At 41.0% G+C, this 18,612-nt stretch overlaps 1 protein-coding gene across 1 annotated transcript in view; it reads right to left on the bottom strand.

Moving 5' to 3' along the window:
- kcnq3 (potassium voltage-gated channel, KQT-like subfamily, member 3) overlaps positions 1-18,612 on the bottom strand; it is a 134,664-nt gene that overhangs the window by 82,323 nt on the left and 33,729 nt on the right. The gene's annotated exons all lie outside the window — the stretch shown is intronic.

The following is an 18,612-nucleotide window of genomic DNA, read 5'->3' as shown; positions in this document are numbered from 1 at the left end:
AAATCGAGATCATTCAATATGGGAAAAAAAATCGTGATCACTTTTTTTGCCATATCGCCCAGCCCTATGTTGTATTGTTTAGACGTGAACAGACAATAGTCTTACAAAACGATGTCGGGAGAGGGGCGACCACGCCCACTTAGGAGACAGGAAGTGGATACGGTTTCATACCATTGACAGAAACGGTAATGCGCTATCTTCTGTATAGAGGATCTTTGGCGACGCGCACCATACCCTACGGCGTAGGCTCTGCGTCGATTTAACGCAGAACCATAATTCAGGCTTTATGCGATGCAAGCGAGCGTCAGCGACAAAATCAATTCCATTGCTTTATTTTCAATTGGACTGTCCTAACTAGCGGTTTTGAGCTGAACATTTGTCGGACGTCCTGCTTCTATTTTCTTCCTGTCGCTCGCGTTGAAAGCCGGTTGAAAGCGCTGTAGGAAACAGTCATGGATGAGGAACGGCTGTTCCAGTTAGTTGAAATGAGAAGTTATCTCTATGATTCCTCCTCATTTCACTACAAAAACCTCAATAAAGTGGCAGCTGCTGGAAGGAGATGGACAGAGAGCGTCCGATGTCACGCAGTGTTACGATAGTCGGACGCTAGCATGCAGTTACACAGTTTTATAGTTGTGGGCGTGGTTTGCATTTTGGTTACGTAAGGAAAGGGAGCAGAATCTTATTGGCTCGTAGATCCACATGAAACTGGACGGCTCATCCGGGCGGCTGAACAGACACTGCAGAATTTGGTTGCTTTCCTCCTTCTCTGAGTTGGCAGGCTGAGGGGAGACCACTTTATATATGTTAAAGCAAGAGAAAACCTGGTTTTCATAATAGGTCCCCTTTAATTTCCAATAGATTCATCTCAATATAACAAATGCTGCTTCCTAAGACCCATCTGCATCATTTAATGTGTAACTTTTACATTTACATTCGTATTTCTCCATCCGTTGGTTCATAAAGTTGATCAACGGCTAACACCTGCGGCGGTTAACTTTTATGAGAAGAAGAAGAGATCAAACACATTTACAGTCCAGATGTTGTTACTAAATCACCTCGTGAGCTACATTTTTACCTTTAATTCACAGTTTAAGATGATTGACGCTTATTAGGCGCTGAGGCTCCTTGAACTGATTAAAACTGAGTTTTTATTTGAGGAATTATCAAAGAAACTCTGTGAAAAAGACAAAGAACGTTGATGAAACACAACATACACGCATTTATACCTCAAAGCGAGGGAGGGAATGATTGACAGGCCGTCGGCCGGACCGCTGACGGAGTCTGAACACCGAGGTGAAGCCTGTGATCAATTATTCACAAACACGGTGAGGCTGGGAAATGTCAGCAGGCTCTGCACATGCTCAGACCGGGCCGCGGCGAGCTGTCGGTCCCGGAGGACGCCCCGCCGTCGATCCGTCCTCCGTCAAAGTTCAAGCGTGAACGTGTTCAACAACAAAAACATCTGTTTGACGACTTCAGCTTCCATGCACATGGATGTTGTTGTTGCAGATCTTTTAAGTATTATTATATCAAATCTCTTATTTATTTGGTTTTCTACTTCAGAATAAGTCCCTTGTTTCTATCCTGCATCAGCGAGGTCTTTAGACCTCGTGTGTGGTCGCCGGGCTGAAGCCTCGGTGCCATCGGCTCTGCAGGTCTCTCTCAGTCACGAACAGAAACATCTGTACGGCCCAGAGCCCCGGCGGTTCCAGATCTAATTACCCCCTAATTCATCCCTGTAAGGCTGAGGGGGAGGGGGAGGAGCCGCCGGCCTCGTCCTGTCCTGGACTCCTCATCCATCATCGCCATGACGAGGAGGAGGAGGGAGGAGGACCGGACTCCAGTTTCAGCTCCGGTTCTGGTTCTTAAAGTCCCTTTATGTCTGACCACATGGGGGGCTGCAGCTTCAAACCAGACCAGCAAACATGTGGGAGCATCGGAAGCCCCGCCCCCTTGTCTCTGGTGGGCGGGGCAATAATAATTACAAAAACAAATGTCACATGATCAAATTATGGTCTGTATTAGCTCGTAAATTTGATGTTTTCTGGTCGTAACTCCGTTTACCAGCATGAAAAACGATTTTTAAATCAGTTAGCAGAAGCTAAAGTGCCACCAGAAAATGATTCCTACCGAAAACTACCTTTTTTTTTTTTTTAGTTCCACCCCCATAGAAAGGTTCCTTTAGTGATTAGACTTTTTGATTTAATATAAATATGTAATTTAGTGTGAAACAGTGCTGTTTTATCCAAATATGTTATTTTTGAGACATTTGGATAATATGCAGTTGCATTGCGTTTTTAAATCTTTTGTAATTTTGTACGGGAGACATTTTTGGTAAACTGTTAAGAGTAAAAACAGGTTGGCCTTTATATTTTGTATAATTGTATTCTATATTTTTATTTTGCTTTGCAAAACTGTTAATAAACTACATAATTCAATATTTTTGAAATTTACTTACATACATTATATTATGTTTTTTATTGATCGAACAAGAGAAAAATTATTGTTAGAATAATCGTCAGATTACTCATTAGTAATCAATAAAATAATCGATAAGATTAATCGTTTTAAAAGTAATGGTTTCCCCCCAGCACTAACCCCGGGAGATGAACACTTTGCAACTGACACATGCACTCTTTTGTGATGTGCTGCCCCCATGTGGTCAGAGGTGGTGTTGCTACATAGCGTCACTTTAAGTTACGATAGCAGAAGTGCTCATTCCTTCATCCAGCCAGTAAAGATCATGGAGTTTAGGGAAGTGATTAATCGGTGCCAATTAAACGATCAGAAACGATCAGCAGAACTGATATGGCACTTTTCCACCAGCACCTACTCAGCTCTACTCGGCTTTCTTTTCTTTTCCACTACAATCCATCACGTGGAGCAGAAGTAGGAGGTTGGAGAAGCTGCTGTGACGTATTTGATTGTGTATCTAAACATAAAGACAACAACACTAAAGTTGTAGAACCTGGAGGAGATGATAGATGTGCTGCTGGGTCTGTGGCTTGTGTTCCATATCAAGTTAAAAAATGAGAGTGAGAGAAGCTTCAAGGGCAACGCTTTTTTTTTTGTTAGTTTGTCTCTGCGCTGCTGAAAAGTGCGTTGGTATCTGAGCAGCTATGAAGTGACAGAGCTCCTGGTGGATCTGGTCGTTCCTTATCTCCGTCTAGATCCCTTTTTAATTCTCTCCTCAGCACCAGGTTTATGAACATCTGCACCTCAGAGTTGGATCACCAAACAGACTTCTGCTGCTGTTGCTGGTCGGATAAAATGAACAAGAAGCTCCGTCAGAGTCTCTTTCTCTGATGTCACATCCTGACTCAGACGTCTGACTCCAACCCCCCGACCAATCGGTGGCCTGTAGTGTGATGACATCACAGCCGACTCAGTCGCTTAGAACCTCAGCAGAATAGAAACAGAAAAGTATCTAGTCGGCACGTTGGACCCCTAGTGGAAAAGAACCAACCCGAGGCGAGCCGAGTAGGTTCTGGTGGAAAAGCACCAATAAAGTTTTTCGCTGATCAGCATCCGCTTCCATCAGAAACCTGGGATCTTCTCCCAGATGTAGATTTACAACGAGAGAACTGATGGTTTGTCCTTTTAAAACAGGAAGTTGTGCCGTCCTTCACAGGCGTCCTCCAGTCAGCAGTCCCCCCGTCTCCCGCCGTGTCCTCTCCCACCCTTCAAACGTTCGTGGGTCGGCATCTGCGCCGGCGATTTGGCTCCGGTACGTGTTAAATGTTAGCGGATACGGCCCCCCCGCCAGCCGCCCCCCCCGCCGGCTGATCCACTTATCGTCCATGTCCTCGCACCGCCGCGCGTCCCCCTGACGGAGACGCCGGATCATCAGCAGGACGCTTCAGAGGAGGCAGCTTTTTATTATGCAAAAAGACTAAAACTGGGTAATGCAAATCAAACATTAACTTTAAAAGAATAATAAAAGCCAGTTTGATGAAGAAATATCATGATAATTGCTAAGTTAGGTGGGTTTTCTTTTTTCTCTTAAAACTTTGTTGTAGTTTTGGTTTTGTTTTTTTGTTTGCTTGTGTTTTTTTTAATAACGTTTATTGGAAAGTGTTTGTTTTTTTAAATTCCATAATTAGTTTTTGTTTTTTGTAATTATTACATTCATTGAAATTTGATTTCTTAGGAAAAAGCAACAGATAAAATAAGCTTAGTCTTCTTTCTGTTCCCTTTCAATCAAGGAAAGAGATTTGTTGTAATTATATTGAACTGTTTTGTTTTTCTTTTAATGAATGAAATAAAGAATAAAGGAAGGAAAGGAGATTGGGGGGGGGGGGGGGGGGGGGGGTAACTTCAAAGTTCTTAAATAACTTACAGGACTGTCTCAGAAAATTAGAATATTGTGATAAAGTTCTTTATTTTCTGTAATGCAATTAAAAAAACAAAAATGTCATACATTCTGGATTCATTACAAATCAACTGAAATATTGCAAGCCTTTTATTATTTTAATAATGCTGATTAGAGTTTACAGTTTAAGATTAAGATTCCCAGAATATTCTAATTTTTTGAGATAGGATATTTGAGTTTTCTTAAGCTGTAAGCCATGATCAGCAATATTAAAATAATAAAAGGCTTGCAATATTTCAGTTGATTTGTAATGAATCCAGAATGTATGACATTTTTGCATTACAGAAAATAAAGGACTTTATCACAATATTCTAATTTTCTGAGACAGTCCTGTATGTAAATGAATATATTCAGTGATAAACAAGACGAACATAACTAAAGATGAAAGGTCACGCCTGAAACCTGCAGAATCTCTGATATAATCATTGTTAATAGCCGAGGTCGTCGTCCTGCATTAAGGAAAAGACTTGTCGGCACATTTGGTCCCTAAAAGCCTCAATATCCTCCAAATGAAAAGATTGTGTATCAGATTACTTTCAACACACACATTACTGGGAGTATAATGAGTCATTAGGAGTCACTTACTCGCCGACACGGGACCGTTGATGGAGACGGGTTTTCAAACGGAGATCTGTCTCTGCAGCAGGAGGAGACCCCGCCCCTGACCCGCCATCCATCGGTGGCTGTTATGGGTTTTAACCAACAACCCGGACACTTACGGTCCCCGACAGGTGAAGGATCATTGATTATCTCCAACCGGACAAACATTTGGTTCTGGTGTTTAAGTACAAGCAAAAAAAAAAAAAAACAGAAACTTTCTCAAGCGTGTTTGCTGATATGTGCCGTCCTCAAACCACTACCCCCTTTTCCACCAAACTGGTTCCAGATCTGGTTCTGGTTCACAACTCGTTCAACTAGGAACCAGCTGAGAACCGGTTTGTTTTTCCTCAGCTCGGGTGCTAAAGGGAGACACGTCATTACGTCGCTGCAAACGTCAGTTACGTCGCTGTGTTTGCGTGAAAGTTGCAGCAACAACAAGGTATCTGCTCTAACAGGACTTGGTCCACTAACTCCTCCGTGGACACATCTCTAAAAGACAGGTTGTCTCCTCCTCCTCCCATGATGCTTTGCTGCATCCAGATTCATTCTCATTTGAAAATGTCTCCGTCTCCCAGTCTTGCTATTGCTGTTGGTCTTAATAACTCCACCCCCTCTGCTTACGTAAGCGGTTCTTTCCTCTAGTCCAGCAAAGACGCATGTACATGTACATGTACATACATGCATACATGCATGCATACATGCATGCATACATGCATGTATGCATGCATGCATGCATGCATGCATACATGCATGTATGTATGCATGTATCCATACATGTACATGTAACAAAGGCAATTTTCCATTAGTGTATATGCATTTATTTTATAGTTTATAATCACCAAAATCTGTTAATATAGTATACCTGACATGTCAAACCTCCAGAATCATGTAGAACCTTTGTGTTTTTGTTTGTTGTTCCCCTACGGACATTTCTGTGAGTCCCCCACCTGTATATATGATTTCTCCCGTCTTCACCTCTTCCCTTTTGTTACTGATGTCAAAGGGAGAGGTGAGTCATGTAAAGTCTCTGATAGACCACGGTTTGGGTTTCCTGTGTAGCGTGCTGATATTTCTTGTTATTATCTGTGTAGGGGCTCAACTCACTACATATGTTGACCGGAGGAAATGTTAGTTTATTCCATTATCAGGAAATAAACGGAGATCGCCTCCAAAAGAGTCCTGCTGGTCTGAGTCCCTTCAGTTTAAACAACACAACGCACACCACTACAGACACCACCGGTTACATACATACATACACACACATATACATATATAGTTTAACCAATATTTTGTTTGTAACTGAAACATACAGAAAAGGGAAAAAAATTACTGGCTACTACAAACATCTTAAAGCCACTTAAATTGATTAGCCAGCTGACGTCACGTGCCTCACATTAGCATTTTAAATCAACCAAAAATGTATTAAAACACATATCCAAGTGTTTTCTGAACACAGATATACTCACAAAGACGAACGTTTCCCAAGACACAAGCGTGTAGGACATATTTAGCGCGAACATGAGCAGTTTTCTCACTTATTTCTCCCGAAACAAACAACATTACCGGAGAAAATACAACAAAGATTGCTTGTTTAGTAAGAGCGCACACTCGCTCACGTGGCTGCACGAACAATACGATAAAGATCCTTTCCGATACAGAAGTCACACTCTGATTAGTTTGTTTTTTTAATCCAAACCATTTAACCGCTTTTAGCAGGGAATGACTTTCACTATTTATGAACTGTCAACTTATTTATGTAAATTATGAACGGATTACTGTCTTTGACCAAAAGGCATCGCAGACAAAGTTGGCAAAGCCTTCTGGATGAGGTGAAATGTCTTCAAAAACTGAGAAAAACAAGTCCTTTGAGTCATGAATATTAGAGATGACAAGTTGTACTGGTAGTAAGAATAGTAAGAGAATCCAGCGGTGCCATTGAAGATGTAGCCACGTCAGCATTTATTGTGATGTCAACACAAATAAAACTTGTCAGCTGAACACCCTTTTGAAAATGCAACAGAGGATGGCAATGCCCAGGACTGTCACTTAGGTAGGAGCACTGGGTGAAAAAATGGGAAAAAATTGGGGATAAAAATATATATAAAAAAAAAGAAGAAAATGCAACATCAAGTTTAATATCTAGAAATTTGGATTTGTTAAAAAACCCATCAAGAACACAGAAAAAACGTTGGTAGAGTATTCATAAAGTGCAGTAGTGGTATTTCTATCAAACTGAAGAGGTCACCCGAGAACTATCCCGTGCTAGAAAGTACCAAAAACACTCTTTTAGCGCAGTATTGTCAGCGTGCAAATCTATATGCCCCCATGTGGTCAGATGTGGTATTGCAACACAAACTAATCATTCTGCTAAGTACAGCCTTTCACAACTCTGTACACTGAAGATAAATACACATATTGAGATTGTATCCAGTTTGCAGAACTCTGACTCCACATTCTTGTTGTGCAACATGATTTACACAATATGGATAGAGGTATTTTTAGAGCAACACTGGGTTGTACAAAAGAGCAAAGATGTGTGTAGACGAAGAGAAAGAAGAGAAAAATCCCAACGCATCACTGGCATCATTATTGGAAATGCAATAAAATGTTGCTAAGATATCAATCTGGACCAGAGTGTTGGGAAATTAGCGATGAATATTATCCTTATGGGTAAAATACATCTAAATGTGTCAGTTCAGACTGCATGCCTGGCATGTTTGTGGCTGCAAGTGCTGCCTTTCCTCCTTTCTCAGGCGTCGCTGCTAAAACAAACAATGTGTCAGAAAAGGATGAGGATGCAAACCGAGTGGCAGAGCCGCGAGCTTCGGTCTGCTGCATCCAGTGGGTAAAGAAAGCATTGGAGCGAGAGCCGTCTGAAGACGGGACTCTGAGGAACTGGAAGTGGTGCTCCATTAGGAGAGAGGGCGGACTGGGGGAGGAAGGGTGGGACAAATGGTTCCCGGTGCAGGATAAAGTTTGAATAAATCATGAGAGCAGAGTTCACACCAGAGCTAAGTGCTCATCTGCCGGAGGAGCTGGCTGGGGAGGGCTCTGAACCCCCCCACCCCCAACGCCGAGATGCCGACACAACAAAGCTGCCAGTCCGATTCTGTAAACTCAGAAACGCTCCAGGCGCTCTCCTCCACCCTCTTCTTCACCTCCGTTCCCCGCATCCTCGTCCTCTGACCTTCGCTATCCTCCTCTTTCACACACCTCCACCTCGCTGGGTTTCCCTCCACCTGTCCTCTTCTCTCACCAAAAACCACCGTATCGTCTGCAAACATCACCATCCACAGAGACTGCTGTCTGACCTCGTCCGTCACCGTGGAAACGAGAAGGAATCAGGGGTCCCACTTCCACCTGAAACCCCTCCGTCATCCCTACCTCACTCCTCACCGCTGCCTCCCGTTACCACGGTAACGTACATTCCTCTGGCCAGTCCAGACTTCCTGATGCAGCGCCACTCCTCCGTCGTCACTCGGCCGTGTGTTTTCTCTAAATCTACTAAGAAACTGCACGATTTTTCCCTTCGTCAAGCCCCGCCCCCGTTGCTAGGTCGGACAAAACTGTCATCTCTCCCGTCCACTTCCTTTGTAAAAACAGGGTTTTATATCCCTTTATTTCTAATTAATGTACCAAAGAAAACCAAAAGCAAATAGATTTAAATAAAAAGTACTTCAGGTACCGTTGAGTTTAAAAAACTGGAGGTTTTTCAGCGAAAATGAGATCTTTTGATGAGTTTGGCTGCTAGCACGGTGGAAGGTGCATCCGTCCACATAGCTTTATCCAAATTTACCGTTGGTTTGGGGATGAAATGTATTCCAGTGATTCTCTCTTTCACCAGTGCCCCGAGCACCGCTTAACCATTTTAAGATAAATAAATAAATGCTTTCGCGGTTGTAGCTATGGGTTGTAGCTGCTGCCGAGCCGACTTTGTTTTGGAAGTTCGGATCGGATTTCTACCAGTTTGGGGATAAAAATACACCGGAACCTCACTACACTACAAGTGTTCACTTTTACTGATTTAAATGTTGATACAAGGCAAGTTAAAACTAGGGTCTACGATCTTGAGTTTTTTTTTAAAAAGACACCTACTCCCCACACAAACTCCCTCCCCTCTGTGCTCTGGCTCACATGAAGCTCCCGCCTCCTCACACCCACTCTGGTACGGGAGCCAGCAGGACCAAAAACAAGCGGCGCTGGATTGAAAGCACTATAAAAGTCCATTGGAAAACAAATACAACGCGGAGCCGTGTGTGTTGGTGTTTGTTCGTGTCTGCATGAGAAAAACAAGAAAACACCAAGATACAACAATGGAATCACAGGTAAGATACCATGTTACTCATTCAAATGTCCACAGACGCAAATTGTCGAGACTGCCGGAGCCAGAGGTCCTTGGTGTTGCCGTACTTTGGGAGGCGGGGAGTAGGTGAGGACTGTCCAATCACTGACATTCAAGCAGAAAGACCAATAGTTGCCGTTCGGGCCGAATGGCGCCTATTGGTTGACTTCTTTGCAGGATTACAGCAGATAGAAGAAATATTTTCTTTTGGTTCTTTTTGCTAATCATATTTTTATAGGTAACACTATTGGGCCATAACAACCTTATAAATGATTTTGATTAGTGATGCACCGATTGTTCGGTAACCGAAATTGTTCGGCCGAAAATGGCAAAAAAACACTTTCGGTGTTCGGTGGAATAAGTGGGAAAAAAACCGAACAATTAATAACGGCGTTGTAAAATAAGGAAATAGACTGGCCGCTCCGTAACTGTTGCGCACCACATAAAGTGTTGGCCAACAAAAAACTAACCACATAAGAATTTAACTAATATTCACCAGCAGGTGGAACCAAAACAACATAAATCAATCTATTACAGGTGCGTTTAGATGACGAAATCAAACGTGGAAGAGCGTGGAGTGAAGTGGTGCAAACATGTCAGCAGTGTGGAAGTATTTTAGAGTGGCAAATAATAATACAAGAATGGCTGTTTGCAATGAATGTTCTGCTCAAATATCTAGAGGGGAAACATCTGCAAAGTCTTTCAGCACTACAAGTTTGATTTATCATTTGAAATGATAAAAAACCCTGAGCGCTTTAATGCATTTTTATTGTTTTAAGGCCTATGTTACAATGTTCAGTCAGTTAAGCCTAACGTAAGCTCAAAGATGGCCAAAAAATGTATTTTGCTAATTTATTTATTTTAAGTTATTGTTCTTTGCTGGTATAATGTCTGCTGGAATATTTAAGAAATGCTGGGAAATTAAAAAATGTTCAGTTTTTTATATTCAACAAATGTTTTCTACCTTGTAATTTTGTAAAAGATATTTTTCTTTTAAAAGCATGCCTAAATCAAATTTATTTGATTTATGCAATGGTGAAAAAATTGGCAAAATAAATGAAAAACTGCGAAGAACCATGTTCGGTATTGTTCGGTATTCGGCCAAGTGTTTATTATTATTTTCGGTTTCGGTTTCGGCCACAAATTTTCATTTCGGTGCATCACTAATTTTGATAAAAATGTACAATATGTAAAATCGTAGACCCTAGCTTTAAGACTACGCTTTTTCCATTGATGTGAACGAGAGAGACGGCTGTTTGGTCCAACCGGATAAACCAGATGTAGCAACGGAGGAGGATGTTTCTTATTGGTCGGTCAGGGTCCAATCAGAAGGCTGACAAACGGTCGATTCCTTCTGGCCTACTTCAACAACAGTTATTGTAATCAACATGCTATAAACCAGGAAACAACTGCGGTGCTCTCTGACGTACAGTAAAAGGAAATGAAACAGCTTCACCGTCCAACTAAGAGCAAATTCATTGTGAACAGTAAATGCGTCAAAACCAGAACACAAACGTAAACAGTCCCCCCCCCCCGCTACAGCAGACGATACTAACGTATTTAGCAGTTCAGGAGAACCGGGAGCTCACTGATGTGTCTGCGTGACGCAGAGCTGGCTGCAGACGCACCAGCGACTGACGGATGGAGAGTTTCCGCGTCTGCGGAGGGATGATACCGAGACATGAATCAGAAACAAAGATCCAGCATCCCCTCGGTACCATGATCTAATCCAGAGCTACCGTAGGCCCGCTTTAACGAGGTAATAACGGAGATTTATAATGCCGAGCAGCATAAAATGACCAGAACAAGCTCATTATATCATTCCGTCTCAGTGCAGAAGATGCACAAATCAACTGAAACAGTAATATTATACTTACAAGTGTACAATGATGACTTGGACAATAAAATAACTGGGCTCAGAGTGCCATGACCACTTCCACTTGGCTTTAGATCTTGCATATACAGAAACCGGGCTCCTCTCCAGTAAAAAAAAAACTAAGAAATCCTGATGGTAAACAGCATTCATCAGAATTTGATTAAATAGTTAGCGTCTGATTCTCGACCCCAGAGCTCAGAGATTAAAAAGAAGAAATGCTGAAGCTTGGTATTTGGCCAATTACATGAAATAATGAAAGGTAGCTGGTTCCTCTGAGTCAGGCCTGGGCTGTTCTGGTCCTGCATGTTTTAGATGAGCTGATCCTCATCAGCGGTCCTCATCGAGGTCTGAACAAGCCCGTTAATGACCCCTACCAGGGTGAGCTGAAGCAGGAAGACGTCTAAACCATGCGGGACACCGGCCCCGGAGGACCTTAGCTAGGGAGGTTTACGTAGCCCAGGGGTCGGCAACCCGTGGCTCTAGAGCCCGCTAGCGGCTCTTTAGCGCCACCCTAATGGCTCCCTGGAGCTTTTTCAAAAATGTTCTACCTTTTTTTTCCTTTTTTTTTTCCTTTTTTTCCTTTTTTTCTTCCTTTTTTCTTTTTTTCTCTTTTTTTCTTTTTTCCTTTTTTAATCTCGAGATTTTGACTTTTTTCTCGACATTTTGACTTTTTTTTCGACATTTCGACTTTTTTTCTCAAAGTGCATAATGAAAAAAAAAATCTTCCCCCAGTTATAACTAATATAGATACATGCAGCATGTGTTGTCTTCATTCTAAGGCTTATACAAGACTTTTCATTTTTTGCAGCTCCAGACATATTTGTTTTTTGTGTTTTTGGTCCAATGTGGCGCTTTCAACATTTTGGGTTGCCGACCCCTGATGTAGCCTGACTATATGAATTCTGGAATATCAGGAATGAATTCATGAATAACAACGAGCTGTGGGGGTGTAGAGAGCTGATCCACAAGGCTCCGTCCACCTTTACAGGAGCTCCAGATATTTGCTCAGGGCGCCTCCCTGGGAAGGTCATACTGGGTTGGGGGGGGCGGAGCCTAAGACAAGATGAAATTATCTCTCTATCCTCCCAGAAGAGATGGAGGTCTAGCCCACTCTGCTACTGCGATCCATGGATGGATGGATGGATGGATGGATGGATGGATGGATGGATGGATGGATGGATGGATGGATCCATGGATGGATGGATGGATGGATGGATGGATGGATCCATGGATGGATGGATGGATGGATGGATGGATGGATGGATGGATGGATGGATGGATGGATGGATGGATGGATGGATGGATGGATCCATGGATGGATGGATGGATGGATGGATGGATGGATGGATGGATGGATGGATGGATCCATGGATGGATGGATGGATGGATGGATCCATGGATGGATGGATGGATGGATGGATGGATCCATGGATGGATGGATGGATGGATGGATGGATAGTTGGAGGAGAAGCCCCACAGCCAATCAGAGCGCGGCTCACTGGCTGGGATCTGGGGTCTACATGTCATCAAGAACGTTGAGGCTCAAGTATGGGGGTATTATTGTTCCAATATTATTTGTGTGTGCGTATCTCAATCTGTGTGTGTGTAATAAGATTTGTCTGTATTCACATTTATGTGTGCGCAAAAAATCAGCCGGGAGCTCTCGATTGGCAGCAGAATTTGGGGTACAACTTTTTTATTTACATACAAATGTTTATCATTACGAATACGAATAGTTATAACATGGACACATCTTTTTGGAAGTTATCTTACTCCATATGCAACCCGATTACTAAATGTCCGACATAGGTCCGAAGTAGATGGGGTTCAGGTGTTGGCATGCAGTATAAAAGTCCAAACGATGTCTTATAGGATCAGAAACCCGATTGAACAGCTGCATGTAAACGTACTGACTGAGAGCTACGTGCTGACTAGTGGTGTGAAGGCTGCATTGCTACTGTAGCCTGGCGTGAGCCTGTGAGTCCGAGCTCAGGGCAAAGGAACTGTACGGACAAATCGTTTTACACACGGATCGTTTTACAGATTTGCCGCGGCAGAAGTGTGTCAAAATCCACGTGTACAAAGACAACCAATCGAGAGCTCCCGGCTGATTTTTGCGCACACATAAATATGAATACAGACACACGAATCTTTTTACACACACACAGATCTTAATACAGACACACAAATCTTTTTACGCACACACAGATTGAGATACGCACACACAAATAATATTGGAACAATAATATTGTTCCAATATTATACCCCCATACTCAAGGATCAGCAAGTATCTGCTTTTCAGTTTTCTCTTCTTCTTCTGCTCTTGGGGCTTTTCGTAGGAAACTGTTTTTTGGAGATTTTCAGATTTGTTGTTGACGACTAATGAGATGTTTTCATCCAGCGTGACCGACTTACACGACTATGTATATACAGTATACCGTTTTTTACATAATTTATTCTATTTTATTTTGTACTATTTTATTTTATACTTATTTCACTTTTTACTTAAATCTCTTTTTCTTTAAGGAAAACACCACTCCGTACTGCTTTTAATTTTGTTGTATGCCTCGTATAATGACAATAAAACGTCTGAATGAATCTGAATTCCCCCACTTTGTTATTCTCATAGTTTCCCAGCACTCTTTACTACGGCAGAGATGCTGAGGTGTGTGTTTCCGCGGTTACGCCAGAGCTGGATAAAGCCGTCGATGCCCCTGAAGCTGTCGGGTTCCCAGCACATCAGCAGTTTTTTTCCCCACATTCACAAACGCATGAATCATTTACAGCCAAAAATCAGGCAGTTTTCCATGGGTTGATGGAGAAGCCTCGCCGCTCCCTCGCACCTTAGATCAATCCTCTATCGACCGAGCAAACCGGCAGTCAGCGAACGCATCGCAGGTCAGAAAAGTCGTTATTAATCAACACGTCTGGGGAGGAAAACAACAGCGGGACAAGAAGGTGGACGTCTCCCAGAACCGGGAGGCCGGAGGAGGATCGTCCTCCCTACGGGGGAGACGGATGGCTTTACTCTCCTCCACCACCTGAACGCAGCAGGTCTCCTCCTCCAGATCAGAGCAGAGTTTATTTTACTTCAGAGGTTACACGGACTCCCATCTTTGCATATTCTGCTCTCACAGCGAAAAACATCTGGTTTCCTGGTCCCTGCATCGTCGCCCTGCGTTTACCGATCACAATAATTGATCAGTAAACCCCCTGAGAATCACCAGAGAGTCAGCAGCACAGTACAGTCCCCTGGAGATTATGAAAATATTTTAAATGGATAAAATTACTAGATTAAATGAAATAAAAAGCAATAGTTAGCCAAAACAAATGAAAATAAAAAGAAATGTTTGCAAAATAATATTTCAGGATGAATTGCATTTCACCAGGGCTCATATTAATCATCTTCATCAACATTATTATTAATATTATTATTATTATTTTTGCTATTATTTTATTATTATTATTATTATTATTGTCATTGTTACTATTATTATTATTATTATTATTATTATTATCATTATTATTATTATTATTATTATTATTATTATTATTATTATTATTATCATCATCATTATTATAACTATTATTAGAATTATCATTATTACTATTATTATTATTATAACTATTATTAGAATTGTTATCATTATTACTATTATTATTATTATTATTATTATCATTGTTATTATTATTATTTTTCTTTTCATTATTATAACTATTATTATTATCATTATTGTTATCATCCTCATCATCAATAAATTATTATTATTATTATTATTATTATTATTATTATTATTAATAATAATAATAATAATAATAATAATAATAATAATATATTATTAATATTATTATTATCATTATTAATAATAATAATATATTATTATTATTATTATTATTATTATTATTATTATTATTATTATTATTATTATTATTATTATTATTATCATCAAGAGGACTGTTGATTATTAAGAAGCAGAGGTGGAACCTCTCATGTCAGTTTCTTTAAACTCTAAAACCAGAACTCAGCAGTAGTCGGGCTGAACGTTGCCTTCAGGTGCTGCTTGTAAATAAGGAACTTCCCCACTTGAGTTTGACAGGTGGTGAAATGCCCGTCATTTTTATGTGTTACAGGAAGCAGGCGAGATTGTGTGAAGTTCAGCGACACAGCAGCCCGAGGCGGGACTGAAATTACAGACTAATGACCCCCCCCCCCCGTCAGAGCTGGAGCAACCGCACACAGGCTGCAGTGCAGAAAGGGATGGTGGGATTGAAGAGGGGGGTTTCCCTTTACAAGGGCCAGATCTGCTTTCTCTGGGCCCAGTAAGAGCATCCTCCTCCGGGTCCCACTCCCCCACCTGCACCATCGATCCCCGGGCGGGAGCTCGGGACGCTCACGTATCAGCTTCACCAAGAAACCACAAGACAGCAGAAAGCTGACTACCGCTGCTCCTGAACACAACACAGCCTTCAGAACATGTTTCAAACCTCCACATGGTTCCAACAGTCGGGTTTCCTTCAAGTCGGGATGAAAAGAACCAGTCTGTGATGTCACCGCGGGGTGAAACGTGGATCTGGAGCCAGTTCACAACAGGAACTGACTCTGCCCACCACAGCGTAACCCAGAAATGAGCCTGATCCTGGTTCTGACTGAGCCTGAGCCGAAACCGGGCCGAACGTCGGCAACTCTGGCGGCAGTCTGACATGTAGAAAGAGGAAAAGTCCAACCAATCAGAATAGGGCTGCACGATTCTGGACAAAATGAGAATCACGATTTTTTTGCTTAGAATTGAGATCACGATTCTCTCACGATTTTTTTTTCCAATATAAAATTTATTGCATTTATTACTTTAACTTTGCAACAGCTGAACAAAAATATAATAACAATAAACATCTCTTGTCTTCTTTACACAAACCTTTGAATAATTTAAACAACAATAACAATTTTGAACAATATTTGTTCCTCCCTGAGTTGAACACCCTTTCAGAAAGGGGACTTGTAACAGATCCTGTAGTTCTGAGGCAACAAATTATTCCTCTGGCTGCTTTTTGCTGTAACAGCTGACATTGAACATAAAAACAATAAACATCTCTCTTGTCTTTAAATAATTTTAACAATAACAATTTTAACAATATTTATGTGCAATATGTGTCAGGTGATGAGAAAGGTAGATGTTTCTCCAAATGTAATCCACAATCATTAACAAAATATAACAAACATGACAACATGATAGTTGACCATGACAGGACTACAACAACCTAGAACATAGGCCTAGTCCTTTATGCAGCCATCTTTAAAAAAAAAAAAAAAAAAAAAAAAAAAATTTTTTTTTTTTTTTTTTTTAAATCGTCGTCATTTGGAAATGAGATCGCGTTCAAGCATGAATCGAGATCGCGATTTTTTAACGATTAATCGTGCAGCCCTAAATCAGAAGCAAAACTAAAATTAAAGCTGCAAGCAGCGATGAACGGGCCCTCGCACTCACGGCCACCGCCCCCCATAAGCATATCAGAAATGACACCACCCACGACTTTCTATGTCAAACCATTCAAAAGTTATAGAAGAAAATAGGAACTATGAAATATTGACCAATCAGAAGAATGGGCGGGGCTAATTTGCACCAATTATGGTCAAGGACTCAAAACCATGTCCGATGACACCACCCACGAGTCTTTATGTCAAACCATTCAAAAGTTATTAAAGAAAATCGGAAGTATCACATATCGACCAATCAGAAGAATGGGCGGGGCTAATTATGGACCAATTATGTTCAAGGACTCAATACCGAGTCCGATGACACCACCCATGCATCTTTATGTCAAACCTTTCAAAAGTTATGGCAGAGAAAAGTTTTCTAGGGGGCGCTGTTGAGCCGTTAAGCCACGCCCATTAATGCAAACCATTAAACATCAAATTTATCACCAGGCCTGGCTTGCATGCAAAATTTGGTGACTTTGGGGAACTATCAAATATGGACCAATCAGATGAAGGGGGGACACGCTTTTTGGCGTCTATTGTCGCCACGGTAACACTTTTGAAAGAGAAAAATAATGCGCGTTGTCGCAGGGTGGAGACGCACATTTTGATGTATAACACACCTGGGTGCACGTTACGGTTCGGGCTGAATTAACTGCCGAAGAAATGGCATAAATTGCCAAAATTACGCGATTAATTCAAAATGTTCAAAGTGGCCGACTTCCTGTTAGGTTTCGGCCATGGCGCCAAGAGAGATTTTTCTTTAAGTTGCTTCATGATACAGGTGTGTACCGATTTTCGTGCATGTACGTCAAACCGTATTATGGGGCTTGAGGCACAAAGTTTTCCGGGGGGCGCTGTTGAGACAAACCATTAAATATCACATTTTTCGCCAGGCCTGGTTTGCGTTCAAAATTTGGTGACTTTTGGGGCACGTTTAGGGGGAAAAAAGGCCCTCATTTCGTCGAAAGAAAGAAAGAAAGAAAGAAAGAAAGAAAGAAAGAAAGAAAGAAAGAAAGAAAGAAAGAAAGAAAGAAAGAAAGAAAGAAAGAAAGAAAGAAAGAAAGAAAGAAAGAAAGAAAGAAAGAAAGAAAGAAAGAAAGAAAGAAAGAAAGAAAGAAGAATTCCTACAGATACAATAGGGCCTTCGCACTGTAAGTGCTCGGGCCCTAATAAGAGAAATAAATTGAGAATTGGTTTTGTCTAGTTAGGGGTGTGGCCCTTTGATCGACAGCTAGCTAAAGTTGCTTTCGTCAACGAAAATTATGACTAAATATCGTCGCCAACGAACCTTTAACACCGGAGGAAAATGAGACGAGACGCAACAAAAAACGCTGGTCATGTGACGATAACGATAATTAAATATATAATGCAATATCGTAGAGGAATAAAAAACAGACTAAAATGTAGATTACAAAATAAAAACTGCTAAAATGTGTCTTCATTTTCGTTGACCAAAACGAGACGAAATGTTCTGCCAAAGATCCTTAATATAAATTTTTTAAGTAGTTTCCTCTGGTTTAGTCTTTAAACCAGTTTAGTCTTTACATCTTTGGATCCACTTTCCTACATAGACGTGGAAAAGAAAACCCAATGTGTCGTCGACAAAGAAAAAGATGGGGAGAAATGTTGAAAAATAAATATGTTGTAAACTCAAATTAGAGTCTTCTGAATCTGGAATGAATGTATTCTTGAGTCTATAAGGTAACAATAATAGAATAATCAGATAACCTTGTTTGAATTGTAAAATGGGTTTGGCTAAATACAATCTTTGACTAAAAAGAGACTAAAATGGACAATTCTGACTAAAATAAGACTAAAATGCTCAGACTTTTAGTCGAAACTTGACACGACTAAAAGGAGAATAAACGTGACTAAAACTAATAAAACTAAAATGATAGCTGGACCCAAAGACTAGACTGAAAGTAAAACTAAAACTGAAACAT

The sequence above is a fragment of the Cololabis saira genome, chromosome 10 (genome assembly GCF_033807715.1).
Source record: "Cololabis saira isolate AMF1-May2022 chromosome 10, fColSai1.1, whole genome shotgun sequence".
In the NCBI taxonomy this organism is placed as follows: Eukaryota; Metazoa; Chordata; class Actinopteri; order Beloniformes; family Belonidae; genus Cololabis; species Cololabis saira.
Note: the sequence above shows the minus strand (reverse complement) of the source record. Positions and strands in the feature narration are given on the sequence as shown.